The following is a 17,372-nucleotide window of genomic DNA, read 5'->3' as shown; positions in this document are numbered from 1 at the left end:
TCATCTCATTGCCTACTCCCCTTGGATTAGGATTTATGTCTTCAGCTCTCCTGGTTCTCATGCCTTTGGACTTGGTTTAAATTAGCCACTGGCACTTCTGGGTCTCCAGCTTGCAGATGGCAGATCATGGGCCTTCCCAGTCTCCATAATTACAATCAGGCTTCCCTAGTAGCTCAGCTGGTAAAGAATCCACCTGCAATGCAGGAGACCCTGGTTTGACTCCTGGGTCAAGAAGAGCCGCTGAAGAAGGGATAGGCTTCCCACTCCAGTATTCTTGGGCTTCCCTGGTGGCTCAGCTGGTAAAGAATTCGCCTGCAATGTGGGAGACCTGGGTTTGATCCCTGGGTTGGGAAGATCCCCTGGAGAAGGGAATGGCTACCCACTCCAGTATTCTGGCCTGGAGAATTCCATGGACTGTGTAGTCCATGGGGTCGCAAAGAGTTGGACACAACTGAGCGACTTTCAGTTTCAATAATCTCCTATTTGTTCTGTTTCTCTGGAGAATCTTGACAAATACAAAGTGTAAGTTTAGAAGGATTGGAATCAATTGAGTTTGCTTCCAGCACAGTCTGAGTCTCTAAGCCCTGGAACACGACATACTTCTGTGTTTCAAGGGTACTGTAAATTCAAAATAAGGAAGGCTAACACAAAAACTGTAAGGGCACAGAAACAAGGTTGGGCTTACTGCAACTTTACGTGCAACTCTTTCTCCAAACCTTGTGGAGCTCACTCCTTTCAAAGTGCTTCTTTTCTGTGCCTTTTGAAGAAATACTTTAGTGTAATTAAAATATTAATCCATGACCTTTCCTTTTTTGTCTTGTAATAATTATAGGCCTCATTATATATACAAAACTTAATAAAAGACTATTTTTTATGTTTGCATTTCTTTTTTGGTCTTTATTATTACTCATTTTATTGTTAAGATCATTTCTGAACATAACTGTATTCTGTCGAGGAAGGAGGTCTTCAGACCCACTCTGGAGATGGCCATGCCCCTGTCCCCTCGACCTCATACCTTCCCCTTCCCCATTTTCATGCCTCTGTAAATACCTAGAAAAACTTTATATCTTCTGTGAAGACTTGCCCAATTATTCTTCCTCCTTTTTTTCTTCTCTGAATTCTTCTAACATGTCATAGTTTCCCATAAGATGTAACATGTAGTTGTTTGCCAACTTAGCTTGTTTCTAAGATTTCTTTTCTGAAATAAATTGTCGATGCCCTGAAAGACTGAGTTAGGCCTTCTGTTTCCTCTCTTATGTTCCACTTACCACACCCAAAGAGGCGGCCGTGACAGAGCATGCACGCATGTGCACATACACACACACACACACACACACACACACACACACACACCCACACCTTGTGGAAATATCTGATTGATCAAGATATCTGCTCTGTAGCACTAACTCAAACCCTTCCAAAACAACTCCTCCACCCTTAAAGACTTCACTGTCTCTCATGACTTTATATGATCATTTTTTAATCACATTTTTCTGAAACCTTGATCTGGGTAACCAAATGCAACCACTTATCTTCAAGGAAACATAGCTTGCTTCAGGTATTCATTCTAAAGGCACATGAGGAGACAGGAGGAAAATCAATAGCAACAGTTAATTTCTGGTTTTACCTCCAAGATAGGTACTTTTATAACACTGTAGAGGTACTCAGTGAAGAGATGCTGCTGCTGCTGCTAAGTCGTCTCAGTCGTGTCCGACTCTGTTCCACCCCACAGACGGCAGCCCACCAGGCTCCCCCGTCCCTGGGATTCTCCAGGCAAGAACACTGGAGTGGGTTGCCATTGCCTTGTCCAGTGCCAGAAAGTGAAAAGTCAAAGTGAAGTCGCTCAGTCGTGTCCGATTCTTAGCGACCCCATGGACTGCAGCCTACCAGGCTCCTCCATCCATGGGATTTTCCAGGCAAGAGTACTGGAGTGGGGTGCCATTGCTAGCAGACTCTATATCCGTGAAAGCCATCTTTATATGTATCCCCTATCTTAGGCCAGCGGTTCTCAAAGTATGATCCAGAGACCCCCAGGAGTCCCAGAGACCTTTCTAGGGGTTCCATGAGGTCAAACGATTTTCATAATATTGTCCTAACATTGTTTGCCTTTTTCATCCCCCTCTCATAATCTGAGCAATTGAATAGAATCCAGTATGGACCAGGTACCTCTCCTATATTTTTAAAGTTCTGGTGAGGTGATTTTGATGCATAGTGAGGATTAGGAAGAGACGAGGACACAGTTAAATATCTGATCAGGCAACCAAACAAAGCACATAGTTTTTAAGTGTATAGATTCAATCATTTATTCACTTAGACTTTATCCAGAGCAGGGACCCACCTGGTGATTTGAACTCAAGTCTTGTTTGCATGTAAGTATTTTCCAGCCTTATAGATTGATTGCTAACCTTAGTGAGAAACTTGTTGAAGGCGGGGATAATTTTTTTTAATTCCTCAATGATAGCTTACTCACTGTGTGAGCAATACTGTTGGGATAAAGACTCTGAACTAAATTAGAAGGAATGTGTTAGACCAGGTTTTGCACTATAGGACCAATTTCCCTGTTTCTTTGGTGCAGTAATCCCGACTCATGGCAAGAGATCCCTGATGGCTGTGAGTTGTAAGTAATGAAAATCTATCCAAACAGCAATAAACCAACCATGTAATGTGATTCACTTATACTTATGTTAACCATTCTTTTTTCAAATGTATGCATGGACTTAATTGTCAGAAAAGATACAATTTATTTTAAAACATTATGGAACACATGATTCCTTTTATTAATTAGTCCAGAAATATTTAATGAGCATCAGCTATGTACTAAGTTCCTAGAATACAGTATTGAACAAGACAGCCTCAAGCCGCAGAGACACACAGATTAATGGATGATTGCCATCTAGTGAATTTGGTGCCAGTCCCTTCATATCTATCTGTGGTATAAATTTAGGTGTCTGTAATTCTAGAAAAATTGCCTTTAAAGCCAGCATGTCTGCTCCCATCTCCCTATTAGCCTGTACAGATCTTTTCAAGTGTTAATTAGCAATCCCAGAGGAAAAGTACTGTCATTCATAATTGTCTCAAGATTACCTTTAGATACCGTCAACAGTGACTTGCAATTGATGAATGTTATGGTTTTAGCCAAAGACATTTTCTCAGTCTATAGTGACTCAAAGTGGTTGTCATGGTGGGGGAAGGAACTGATGTTCAAAATGTGTCGATATGAAGGGTTGAAAGTAGTGATGAAATTTGATGACCTCATTTTATAGAGAAGGACTCTGAGGTTGAGAGAGACTGATTCCAGATCCATGGTCTTTTAAGGATTTTTTCCGTAGTGCTGAGCTGACACTTGCACACCAGGATTTCTTGAGATCCTTGAGATCCACTGGTTCTGTTTCCCCCAAAACTGCTCAGCTGATCAGTTGTGTTATTGCTCCCACTTACTGTTTTTTCTCTGTATGAGTATCACACATCCCTGCACATAATCAGGTAACTCACAGTGCCTCCTGTGGTGGAGAGTTCAGTTCTCTATCCAGTGATGTCAGGCTGGACCATGTGATTTTCACTGGCCAATAAAACATGGGCCGAAGTGATCTAACTATATACCTTCATGGTGAAACTTTGAGAGCTGTTGTGAGATTCAGCCATGCTCTTTTCTCTCTGCCCCAAGCATGGTATATTCTAATAGGGAATACTTCATCAGTCCATGCAGAAGACCCAAATCAGAGCCACAGCCTTCCCACAACTGATATGTAATGGAAACGAGAAATAAACCTTTGTTTTTGTAAGCTCCTGTGATTGGAAGGTAGTTTGTTATTGCAGCATAACCTAGTGAAAGCCAACTAGCACAGTAGGTCGGAGATCTACAAACTTTTTCTTAAAGGACCAGATAGTAAATATTTTAGGCTTGTGGGTCACATACAGTCTGTGTCACAGCTACTCAGTGCTATGGCCAATATTGCTACAGACTGTATGTAAACAAATGGATATGGCTATTTTCTAATAAAAGTTTATTGTGGTACAGTCAGTAAAGTATCTGCCTGCAATGCAGGAGACCCGGGTTCAATCCCTGGGTTGGGAAAATCCCCTGAGGAAGGAAATAGCAACCCACTCCAGTATTCTTGCCTGGAGAATTCCATGGACAGAGGAGCTGGATGCGCTACAGTCTATAGGGTCACAAAGAGTCACTCACGACTAAATCACTAACACACACACAGCAGCATAGTTGGCTGGCCAGTGAGCTATTGTTTGCAAACCCCTACTGTAGCTTTGTATTTTCTTAGCTCTTCAAAGTTGGATGTGGTCAATGAAATTGGGTGTACACTAGCTGAGGCTGGTGGAAGGCAAGTCATTTGAAGTCTGGTGCATGTGATGGGTGCCCTGTCAGCCTGCACCTTGATAGGGAATATCATAAAGCTGAGCACTGGCCAACCCCGATGGACATGTAGTATAATTAAAAACAAACCTCATTGGTTTAAATCACTACGATTTGTGGAAGGTGTTCAGTTCAGTTCAGTCGCTCAGTCGTGTCCGACTCTTTGCGACTCCATGAATCACAGCACACCAGGCCTCCCTGTCCATCACCAACTCCCGGAGTTCACTCAGACTCACGTCCATCGAGTCCATGATGCCATCCAGCCATCTCATCCTCTGTCGTCCTCTTCTCCTCCTGCCCCCAATCCCTCCCAGCATCAGAGTCTTTTCCAATGAGTCAACTCTTCGCATGAGGTGGCCAGAGTACTGGAGTTTCAGCTTTAGCATCATTCCTTCCAAAGAAATCCCAGGGCTGATCTCCTTCAGAATGGGCTGGTTGGACCTCCTTGCAGTCTAAGGGACTCTCAAGAGTGTTCTCCAACACCACAGTTCAAAAGCATCAATTCTTCGGTGCTCAGCCTTCTTCACAGTCCAACTCTCACATCCATACATGACCACAGGAAAAACCATAGCCTTGACTAGACGGAGCTTACTCAGCAATGTCTCTGCTTTTGAATATGCTATCTAGGTTGGTCATAACTTTTTTTCCAAGGAGTAAGAGTCTTTTAATTTCATGTCTGCAATCACCATCTGCAGTGATTTTGGAGCCCCCAAAAATAAAGTCTGACACTGTTTCCACTGTTTCCCCATCTATTTCCCATGAAGTGATGGGACCAGATGCCATGATCTTTGTTTTCTGAATGTTGAGCCTTAAGCCAACTTTTTTGCTCTTCTCTTTCACTTTCATCAGGAGGCTCTTTAGCTCTTCTTCACTTTCTGCCGTAAGGGTGGGGTCATCTGCATGTGGAGGGTGTTACCACAGCATAATTGCTTATCTTCCCTGCTGTAGGGCTGTCTGGCCTGACATTTTAGGGAACTTCTATTCCCTTCCCTTCCATTCCCTTCTCCTGCCATCCCAGTAGACCCCATGTGATGCTCTTTAAGTTATTGCTTCTTTCCCATGTTTGGGTTATAGATCATAATTGTGGGCTTCCCTTGTGGCTCAGCTGGTAAAGAATCCACCTGCAATGTGGGAGACCTGGGTTCAATCCCTGGGTTGGGAAGATATCTTGGAGAAAGGAATGGCTACCCACTCCAGTGTTCTGGCCTGGAGAATTCCATGGACTAGTCCATGGAGTCACAAAAAGTCGGACACGACTGGGCGACTTTTACTTTCACTTTTTTCATAATGGTAGAATTTACTTAGATGATGTTTTGATTATGATAGCAATGTGTAGGATGGATTATTCTAATGAATCAATACAATTTCAAGTCTTTATAAATAGATAAATTAACTGAATGAGCTCTTAAATATTTTCAAAAGTGTGAAATCATCTGAAATAACTTTTAAATTTGTGGTAGATGAAATCTGTTAGTAGTTTGGTTCCCTAGGCTGGGGTCTTTGAAAAAAATCAAATCAGACTGCCACAATATCTATATTTCCCTGGTGTGTAATGGTTAATTATCTAATTCATGCTTGGCGATGAAAATGTGAGTTCACTGAAGTCATCACATTACATGACCAGGAGCGGCCCTTATTCCCTACTGTCTGATCCAGGTCTACTACGTGAGGGTCTGCTTAGACCTGTGGCCTCCTTGTCTTATCCTCTTTCCATGTCGAGCCCTATCTGCTTCTCAGCTGGGTTAAACAGAGCTCCCCTTTTCACAGCTCCTGTTCCTCTCTGAGGTCTGCCTAATTGCTCCTCTGTGTAACATGTTGTCCAGCTTAAGCTTGCCGGAAACCCGTCTGCACTTAACTCTGTGATCTCAACTGTTATTTCTGGAAAATTCCCAATTCACAAGGGGATTTCTGTCTCCCTTCTTTATGCTCAAGGGAAAACAAATCAGAAAGAAGCAGCAATCCCTCTGTGTCTCAAACTACACCTCCGGGATGGAGCCACAAAACAAAAGGCAGAATCCCATTGTTGCCCAGAGAATATCCGGTCCTGGTGGGCTGGGCGCAATTGGGCCATGATAATGGCTTATGCTTTCCAGACATTCCCTATAGCATCTCCCACAATTAGTCTTAGAGTTTTTGTTGAAAATGAAAGATAATAGGCTAGGGTTATGATCAGATTGCCTTGGATGAGTTACGGTGAGGCCAGATGCAGCTCAAGAAAGAGAAACCAGAAAGAAGAGCCTTATAGTCTTGTCACTTGCATTCCCCTGTGAGCAAAGGCACATCGCGTAGGGTCACTCTGGGGAAGCAGCAGGGTGGGTCACCAGGCAGGAGGGCGGGAAAGGCAGCAGTCAAGTCCATTTATCATGTGGTTTCCACAGGAAGGAAAGGATGAGGCAGAGCTGCAGGTTTAGTAGTGGCTAATTTGAATAATTTCGGCAGACTATAGCGCAAAGGGGCTGACCCTGGTTGTCTGGGTCCTGGCCCCAGGGTGGTTAGGATGGGTGCATAGTGGCCTGGCATACGAAATGTGTTATGGGAGGTGGTTGGGAGTGTGGTCTTAATTAATTGCAAATAAAATAAAATTGACCAGCCTTTGGCCAAGGCCTCAAAACTCGGTTAAAATAGCACCGAGAAACTATGATATAGCTCGGTCAGATACTAAAATGCTGGGGGCCTTGTGCCTGCCTCAATTATTCTATCCACTGAAGTATTATTATGTCAATAAAAATGAGACTAGTGAGATATTAGACTGAAGTCTGTGTTTGTTTAGATGGAGATTCTGACTTTGTTTCTTCATTGGTTCCCAGAGATGGACAGAGACATGTAACTGCCAGGAAAGCTATGAATGGGAAATAACATTCTTTCTTCACTTGATACTTTTTAGTGAAGGCATCAAAAAAACTGATTTCCTATTACTAAAAATTTCATACTTCTTTCTGTATGTTCACAGTAAGATTGTAATATATACACTATCTATCTGTGTGGACTTATTCGCTCAGATATGTCTGACTCTTTGTGACCCCGTGGAAGGTAGCCTGCCAGGCTTCTCTAGCCGTGGGACTTTTTACACCAGAATATTGGAGTGGGCTGTCATTTTCTCTTCCAGGGCATCTTCATGACCCAGGAATCTAACCCATGTCTCTTGGGTCTCTTGCAATGCAGGTGGATTCTTTACCCATTGAGTCATTGGAGAAACATACAGTATCTATAAAAGAACATTTACTTATTGGAAGACTTTTATTTCCATTTCACATTTTGCTACCACTTCTTACAAACTAGAATGAGTTATTCACATTCAGTAGGGATAGAACTAATAGCCTACAAAGAAAATTTTATTCAAATACGTATATTTTTACCTGGCTTATAAGTCAGTAAAATATTTCCCCTTTTCTTACAGCTTTCCTTTGCCATTTCTTTTGTGATTTCAGAAATATACATTTTATTTGACATTTACTAAGTGTTTTAAAATTTAAATGGTCAAATAAACTGCTTGTTTCTCCCCATACAGTGTTATCCTATGCTTTATTCAGTTTCAGAATTTCATTTGAACATAACTGATGGCTACAAGTAGCTGTCAGTTTACTGATGGTGAGGTTGAGGCAAGGTCTCTAGTAATACTACCCTGTAATATACCTGTGTACCCCCAAAACATGCTATATAGACGGGTTGACTCCAAGAGGAGTGCTTTTTTTAAAAAGTCAAAAGAAGATGCTTTATACTTCAGTGGGAGTTTTGCCAGTGATGTTAGAAGTTGCTGTGGAAACCAGAATTAGCTGGTACTATATTTTTGGTTTGTAAATATATTTGGTTTGAACTATATTTTAGTGATGTTGTAATGTCCCTCATAGATTATCACCCAGCATGAACCGTGGTCGATGGAACCCGAAGATTCTCCAAAGTACTTTAGATGTTTATGCCACACTAAAGCAGGCTCAGTAATAAGATAACAGCTGAGGAGCCCCGAGGGCTGGCCACCCTAGAGGAGAGAGGGGAAGGGTCAGGCTGTCTTTAAAACAGCTCTGACCTAAGAAGGGCAGCCCACCAAGCCCAGCCCACAAGCCCCCTCCTTATAATAGCCACCCAGCCACAGAGCACTGGAGTTGCATGAAGTGCTTAGAGTAAACAGTTTTGCTGCTTAAAAGGTTTAACCACCACTGTTATAACATTCCTTATGATAAAAGAAACCAAGAAGAAGGACAGTACTGAATCTGAACAACTAATTTCTTAAGACCTAGGAACGTCTGTGCTCATATAGATATAATTTAATCCAAATACTTTGGAACCATGCTGTGATTCAATTCTAGGTGGAGAACAGAGTTTTGTACATGACATTCATTTTGGAGCACTCTCTGGGGATTTGGTTACAGAAAAATCCGCAGGCCTTCTTTGTGTTCTCTCACTCATAAATCTGCTCCACGGCCTGGATTAGAGAGGCAGCCTTGCAGCGAGGGCCTCTCTACAACGTGCCATGGGAAACACCTCTTTAACTTCATAAGACATACTTGAGTTGTATCCTAGTGTGTACACTTGTTATACTTGGCCAGATTCTATAGCCTGGTTCTCAAGCTGGGGTTCCTTTTCAGCCCATTAATTTGTTGTTAGCACAGCAGGTTCTAATGCCTTCAGAAACAGCGTACTGTGTACACTGCACACAACTCCAGGGGGTATCGCCCTGTGTATTGGGATTGCCCTATGTTCTGGGGAGCTGTGCCCCTTCATGGTATAGTGGCTTTGGGCGAGGCCCTCTCCAGCTCCTGCAGTACAGTAAGCCCCCTACATGTAAATGAATTCTGTTCTGAGAGTGCGTTTGTAAGTTCAGTTTGTTCATAAGTCCAAAAAGTTAGCCTAGCTACTCAACTAATACAATCAGCTGTGTAGTACAGTAGTACTGTAGGAGGTTTATAATACTTTTCACAGAAATAGTATATAAAAAACACAAAAAATAAGGATTTTTTAATCTTACAGTACAGTCGTCCATACAGTAGCTGGCATACAGAGGCTAGCAGTCAGTGAACAGGCAACAAGAGTTACTGACAGGAGGAGGGGGAGGAGGTGGGAGGAGGTAGACCTGAAGGATCGTCTGCAGTGGGAGGTGGAAGGCAAGTGGTCATGTCACTCACACTTGATGGAATGCACATTCACATTTTTGAAAGTTTGCAACTTGAAGGTTCATATGTAGGGAACTTACTGTATCCAAGTCTGGGTTGCATCTAAGTTTGAGGTCCTTGTTATGTGACTGCTAGTTAACAGAGTACCTGGAGCCCGAAGACGAAGGTTAGGTCTTTGCATTTCCCGATTCAGGTGTTAATTATCAAGTCAGTTAACCTTGTGGAGCTTTGGGTTATTGACTTATCAATGAAACCTGTAATATCTATTTCACAGGGGTTATTGTGAACATCATTTATACCTTGCTTTCCAAAGAGGATTTAGAGTGGACCCATATGGTTTCCTAAAACACAGCAAGATAACATAAATTAGAAGTAACTGAGAAAGAAAAAGGGGAGAAAAAGTATAAAACAGGGCCAACAGGTTGCCTGGTGGCTCAGACAGTAAAGAATCTGCCTGCAATGCAGGAGACCAGGATCATTCCCTGGGTTGGGAAGACTCCTCCAGAGAAAGGCATAGTAACCCACTTGAGTATTCTTGCCTGGAGATTCTATGGACAGAGGAGCCTGGTGGGCTACAGTCCATGGGGAGGGAAAGAGTTGGACTCGATTGAGTGATTAACACTTTTTTAAAACAAGAGGTTGTACCTTCTGTCCAGATCTACATGCTTCCTAGAAGTGGGCCAGAAATTTGCTTCGGGGAGTCCTGGCAGCCAAGGAGAAAATGGAAGCTTGATCATTTTCTTTCATCACCATGTCCACAAGATCAACAACACACTAGAAATTTAGGAGAAATTGTCCTCTTGCAAATACCTTAACTAAAGGAGACTGCTCTCAAGTATCTGCATAGCAGGGACACTGCATAAAGCAGCCAACAATATCTGCTACAAAGAGAGGTTGCAAACTGACAGCCCAAAGATGTCAGCATTTGCAGTGGTTTAGTTTGGCTCTGTTTTGGCTTGCTGTCTAAAAAACAAAGGAGAAAAGACAGCCTTCTGAATGGGAGAAAACAATAGCAAATGAAGCAACTGACAAACAACTAATCTCAAAAATATACAAGCAACTCCTGCAGCTCAACTCCAGAAAAATAAACGACCCAATCAAAAAATGGGCCAAAGAACTAAATAGGCATTTCTCCAAAGAAGACATACGGATGGCTAACAAACACATGAAAAGATGCTCAACATCACTCATTATCAGAGAAATGCAAATCAAAACCACAGTGAGGTACCACTTCACACCAGTCAGAATGGCTGTGATCCAAAAGTCTACAAGCAATAAATGCTGGAGAGTGTGTGGAGAAAAGGGAACCCTCTTACACTGTTGGTGGGAATGCAAACTAGTACAGCCACTATGGAGAACAGTGTGGAGATTCCTTAAAAAATTGCACATAGAACTGCCTTATGACCCAGCAATCCCACTGCTGGGCATACACACCGAGGAAACCTGAATTGAAAGAGACACATGTACCCCAACGTTCATCGCAACACTGTTTATAATAGCCAGGACATGGAAACAACCTAGATGTCCATCAGCAGATGAATGGATAAGAAAGCTGTGGTACATATACACAATGGAGTATTACTCGGCCATTAAAAAGAATACATTTGAATCAGTTCTAATGAGATGGATGAAACTGGAGCCGATTATACAGAGTGAAGTAAGCCAGAAAGAAAAACACCAATACAGTATACTAACACATATATATGGAATTTAGAAAGATGGTAATGATGACCCTGTATGTGAGACAGCAAAAGAGACACAGATGTATAGAACAGACTTTTGGACTCTGAGGGAGAGGGAGAGGGTGGGATGATTTGGGAGAATGGCATTGAAACATGTATACTATCATGTAAGAAATGAAATGCCAGTCTATGTTCGATGCAGGATACAGGATGCTTGGGGCTGGTACATGGGGATGATCCAGAGAGATGATATGGGGTGGGAGGTGGGAGGGGGATTCAGGATTGGGAGCTTGTATACACCCGTGGTGGATTCATGTCAATGTATGGCAAAACCAATACAGTATTGTAAAGTAAAATAAAGTAAAAGTTAAAAAAATTTAAAAAAAAGAAAAGGAAAAAAAAACTGGTCAGTTTCACAATATATAAATTTTTAGATTTTCTTGTTTTAAAAAATCAAATGAGCAGATAATATCATAGCTTCATGTCAAAGATAGTTGGCACTGAGTAGGAGGTGCTTTTTATTTTGATGTGGTTTGTGATTTCAGGAGCACCACAGTCCCTACTACTCCCTACTGCCTCATCTCCTATAAAACTGCTTGGTTACTTAGCAATCTGCTTTACTGACTCTTATTCTATAACATCCTTTTTGCAGGTTCAGTAGTGTTTTCTCCTGAGAGCACTGACTGAGAAAATGAATGGGGAAATGCTCGCACGTGATAGAACAGTGTACTACAGTAGAAGTGGAAAATATTATTATTAAAATCACACCACTGAAGGTTAAAGTTCTTAAATGGATGAGTGAGAAATAGCTAATTAATGGAATGTCAACAAATTCATGAATCTCCCAGAGTATTCTTTTGTTAGAAAATAGTTTACCCAGAATATCTGTTCCATTTACTTTTTAATAAAAATATTTTTAAAGAATTTTTATATGAAAAAATGGGCTTCCCCTGGGGCTCAATGGTAAAGAATCTGCCTGTCAATGCAAGGAGATACAGGAGACGTGGCTTCAATCCCTGGGTTGAGAAGATTCCCTAGAGGAAGAAATGACAAGTATTCTTGGCTGGAGAATCCCATGTACAGAGGAGTCTGGCAGCTGCAATCCATAGGGTCAAAAAGAGTCAAACATGAGTGAATGACTGAGCATGCACACATACATATAAATAAATAAACAGAGCTATATATTTTAATCAGAAAAGAGTATTATAGCAAAGCCATGTTTTAATATGCTTTTCCATTTATAAAGTATGATTGTTAGACTCTATTATATGATTATAATAGTCACTACTTTTACAGTTGAATCCTGGTAAGGTTGGTATTTAAAGTCAAGATTCACTTCTGACTTGTAGACTCATTGAGTCAGGTAGTGCTCTTAGCACTGAGTTGCTAATTTTCCAGAAACATAATGTGAAGTCAGGATGTTGATGGAACTTCTCCAATTATCAGAAAGAATTAATACTCCAAAGTAGAAAATGAGTGATGATTGTCTAATGTTTCTGAAACACAATGTTAGACTTGGCTATGGAGTGTTTAATAAAAGATATCGGCATCAGTCTAGTTACTCCCAGCCCCCAAGTTCTAGCCCATATTAGAGACAACTCGTGACCCAGAAGGTCTGTACTGATGCCACTTCCCCTTGTGTTGACCCTTGAGGAGCTACAAGCAGCAAGTTGGTGCAGGGAGCAGTGAATGAAATAGGGCAGATTAAAAGGGAGGGCCATGGGTCCCTCCCTACCCCAGGCCTTGGAGATGGGGCCGGAGGAGAGCAGCTTTGGATTGGTTGAATTTGGATATGAGATCACTAGACCTTCAAAAAATGAGTGAGTCTTGGTTTCCACAGACAAGGTTGTTCTTATAAGTGAAAGGGATTGAAAACCTACAAGATCTTTGTGAAATGCTCTCCAGCACGGCATAGAACAGAATATGCAAAGACAGTGATGAGAGAAAAGTGAGACCATATCCTCAAGTTCCTACCATTCCATACACCAGGAACCAGCTCTATGGAACTCATATTATCTGCTGAGATTCTAATACAAACCTTCCCTTGTCTCTTCCCTACCAACTTATGCATTTTATAACCGGCTTCTGTGGCAGTGTTTCTTATTCAAAATTAAATTCTTGGAACCAAGAAGTCAGAATCATAATCGTCTAGGCTTTTCTTGAAAATATTTTCCCTTACAGTTGAATTGGTTGACTTGCTTAGTGTCAAAGGTGAATCTATTCTAGACATCATTTCTGAGTCATGATATATAATAGTTAGCAACTATTTTGATTTTGATCTTCAGTCACGGTGATTTCAAATGGGATAATTAAATCATTGTCATTTCATGTTTTGTAGAAACTGAAGAAATTAATATAAACCATCTTGGATTGCTTCCTTTGTTTGTGTTAATTCATGAGTACCTTCCAGCAGTTCCAGCTTAAAGGGAGGTAGACTCTGGTTTCCTGTTTATCCACCTCATGGTTTTTCCTTTTGGTAGCAGAGAATTCAGGGCTAAGGATAATCCTTACAGTGTGACAGACTGTTGAGTTGACCCCCCTCTGAAACTTCATAGGGAGTTTATTAGCTGGCTTAAGTTGCCATAACAAAATACCACAGGCCAAGCGGCTTAAATAACAGAAATTAATTTTCATGTAATTCTGGAGGTTAGAGGTCCAATATGGAGTTGTCATCAAGGTTGGTTTCTGATGAGACATCCCTTCCTGGCTTGTACATCATCACTTTCTCGCTGTGTCCTCACATGGCCCCTTGTCTGTGCAGCCAAAGAGGGAGAGGGAAAGAGAGAGACAAAAAGAGATATGGAGAACAAGCCAGAAGCTCAGGTCTCTCATCCTCTTATTGTAAAAATGCCAGTCCTGTTGGAATAGGGCTCCACTCTGAGACCTCATTTCACCTTAATTACCTCCCTAAAGTCAAAGTCAAAACGTTAGTTACTCATTTGTGTCTGATTATGTGATCCCATGGACTGTAGCCCACCAGGCTCATCTATCCATGGAATTCTCCAAGCAAGAATACTGGGTTGGATTGCCATTCCCTTCTCCGGGGGATCATCGCGACCCGGGGATCGAACCTGGATCTCCTTCACTGCCGGCATATTCTTTACCATCTGAGCCACCTGGGAAACTCGTTACTTTGAGCTTCCTAAAGACCATAACTCCAAATATAGTCATGCTGGGGCTCAGGGTTTCAGCGTAGGAATTTGAGGAGATAATAATTCAGTTCATAACAGGGAAGGAGGGAGAGATTCTTTTAAAGTTTTCTCTTCTTAAAATTAATGTTTCTAAAAAAGCAGATTCTTTAATTTCAAATTTAGGAGACTTCTAGAGCTAGTTAGCTATGGAATTTTCTTTCACAAGTGTCTGAAACCTCTGCTTGAACTAGTCAAAGAAAAACTGGACATTTTTGGCATATGGCCAAAGGTCACATACGTCAGCCACAGCTGGATCCAGGGCTCCATAGTTAAGTGTCTGTTCTCTGCCCCAGTCCTATTTTCCGCTGGTTTGCCTTCCTCCTCACGTAGGTGCTCTCTCTGTAGTGGCATCAGTGACCTGGGGCAGCTTCAGGCTGACCCAGTCCTTAATGTTTGTAACTTTAAAAGGAGAGATGCTCTCTCCCAAGGATCAGTTCTAATTGCCCCTGCATGGGATAAGGGATACTTGCTGATGGCCTGGACCCTTGCAGGTGGGAGAGGCCCAGCTCTCAAACAGAGAAGATTCAGGGTGGATTAAACTGTAAGACATGCCACAGTCTTGCCCTTCTAAGTTTCTGAGATAAGACAATTTATTCATCCTTTTCTAACTTGTATAATTTTGTAATTGCCAGTTCAAGGAAGTTTCCAATTAGTTCATATTTATCATATTTGAAGAGATTCTATTTTCAGGTTGTTAGAATCTTTTGGAAAGCCAATTGGCATCATGTTGACCTTTGCAAGTGTCTCTCTACAGATCCTTCAGCAGATTTGGCTCCTGTGTCTTTGCTACCTGCAGGCTGTCTGCTGGGATGGCCTGAATCTCTGTTCTCTCGCCTCAAACTCTCTGCTCCCTTCTACACACCTGGTGTAGCCCCTCTCACGTGGGTGCACATGCCTGATGCCGCATCTGAACTTCTTGGGGTCAGACAGAGCTCTCATTTTAGAAAAATCACACCATACATATACTGTAGATATATAGATACTCCCAGCAGGCTCTGGGGTAGTACCCAGGTTCTATCTCAATAACATTTCTGCAGGGCAACATGTGAATGTTGACACTAAGTGGGAATAATAAAAGTCTACAGCAGCCTTGAGACAGGCTGGGACCTGCGGGCTGGGACCCTTTGCTACAGTGCTTGCACCCAGACAAATGAAAATGCAAAGAACTTATGAGGGACTAAAAATAACTGTATATATGCACAGTTGGGGCAAATTATCAACAAGATATAAAAAAGATCAAAAACCTAACTGTCACTTCTGAAGAGCTGGGAGTAAAAAAACAGAGTGTCAGGAGCAAAAGTAGGGTACTGTGCGTGTCCCCTGAACTCAGCACCACCAATGGGGTGGGCAGACCACCTAAACCAGCCTCTGGTCCAGCCCTTGAACCTGCCCTACCCTCACCCATATATAAGCCAGCTCAGTGGGGCAGATGGAGGCCTGTTATTTGTTCTCACTCCTCCCTGCTGCGGCAGGGGCCCCAATAAAACTTTGCCTGAGTTTCTTGTCTGGCCTCTGATCAATTTCTGTTGATTAAGAAAGCCAAGAAACCTGATCAGTAACAGCCTGGTATCAGTTCAGGCCAGATTCGGCCACTAAATAAGTTACGAGAGATTTATTTTCAGGGCACTTTGTATTTCAGATTTGTAAGCAAGGATTCTGGACCTATGTTTGCATGTATGTAGTAAGTGCTTGTGAATACCTCTGCTGGAATCTCAGTAGCTCTGACTGGTCTCCATGAAATTTAAAACTTAAGAAACATTTTAATTTAAAGAACGTAACGTAGTACTTTCTAGTGTCTTGAGTTTATACGTGTATCTCTTGGGGGTAGATAGCTATAAAGAAAAAACGATTTTGTGCTGATGTCTTTACTTTGAGAGGTTCCTGGTGGGTAAATAGTTAGAAAGCCACAATTAAAAGCTTCTGCACAACAAAGGAAACTATAAGCAAGGTCAAAAGACAGCCTTCTGAATGGGAGAAAATAATAGCAAATGAAGCAACTGACAAACAACTAATCTCAAAAATATACAAGCAACTCCTGCAGCTCAATTCCAGAAAAATAAATGACCCAATCAAAAAAATGGGCTAAAGAACTAAATAGACATTTCTCCAAAGAAGACATACAGATGAATAACAAACACATGAAAAGATGCTCAACATCACTCATTATCAGAGAAATGCAAATCAAAACCACAATGAGGTACCATTTCACGCCAGTCAGAATGGCTGCTATCCAAAAGTCTACAAGCAATAAATGCTGGAGAGGGTGTGGAGAAAAGGGAACCCTCTTACACTGTTGGTGGGAATGCAAACTAGTACAGCCACTATGGAAAACAGTGTGGAGATTCCTTAAAAAACTGGAAATAGAACTGCCTTATGACCCAGCAATCCCACTGCTGGGCATACACACCGAAGAAACCTGAATTGAAAGAGACACATGTACCCCAATGTTCATCGCAGCACTGCTTATAATAGCCAGGACATGGAAGCAACCTAGATGTCCATCAGCAGATGAATGGATAAGAAAGCTGTGGTACATATACACAATGGAGTATTACTCAGCTGTTAAAAAGAATACATTTGAATCAGTTCTAATGAGATGGATGAAACTGGTTCTAATGAGATGGATGAAACTGGAGCCGATTATACAGAGTGAAGTAAGCCAGAAAGAAAAACATCGATACAGTATACTAACACATATATATGGAATTTAGAAAGATGGTAACAATAACCCTGTATGTGAGACAGCAAAAGAGACACGCATGTATAGAACAGTCTTTTGGACTCTGTGAGAGAGGGAGAGGGTGGGATGATTTGGGAGAATGGCATTGAAACATGTATAATATCATATAAGAAACGAGGAGAATGGCATTGAAACATGTATAATATCATATAAGAAACGAATCGCCAGTCTAGGTTTGATGCAGGTTACAGGATGCTTGGGGCTGGTGCACTGGGATGACCCAGAGAGATGGTATGGGGAGGGAAGTGGGAGGGGGGTTCAGGATTGGGAACACGTGTACAC

The 17,372-nt window shown here is 41.8% G+C and overlaps 1 protein-coding gene across 5 annotated transcripts in view; it reads left to right on the top strand.

Moving 5' to 3' along the window:
• RGS6 (regulator of G-protein signaling 6) overlaps window positions 1-17,372 on the top strand; it is a 613,815-nt gene that overhangs the window by 323,733 nt on the left and 272,710 nt on the right. The gene's annotated exons all lie outside the window — the stretch shown is intronic.

Source organism: Capra hircus, chromosome 10 (assembly GCF_001704415.2).
Source record: "Capra hircus breed San Clemente chromosome 10, ASM170441v1, whole genome shotgun sequence".
In the NCBI taxonomy this organism is placed as follows: domain Eukaryota; kingdom Metazoa; phylum Chordata; class Mammalia; order Artiodactyla; family Bovidae; genus Capra; species Capra hircus.
This window is presented reverse-complemented; position numbering and strand designations above follow the sequence as displayed.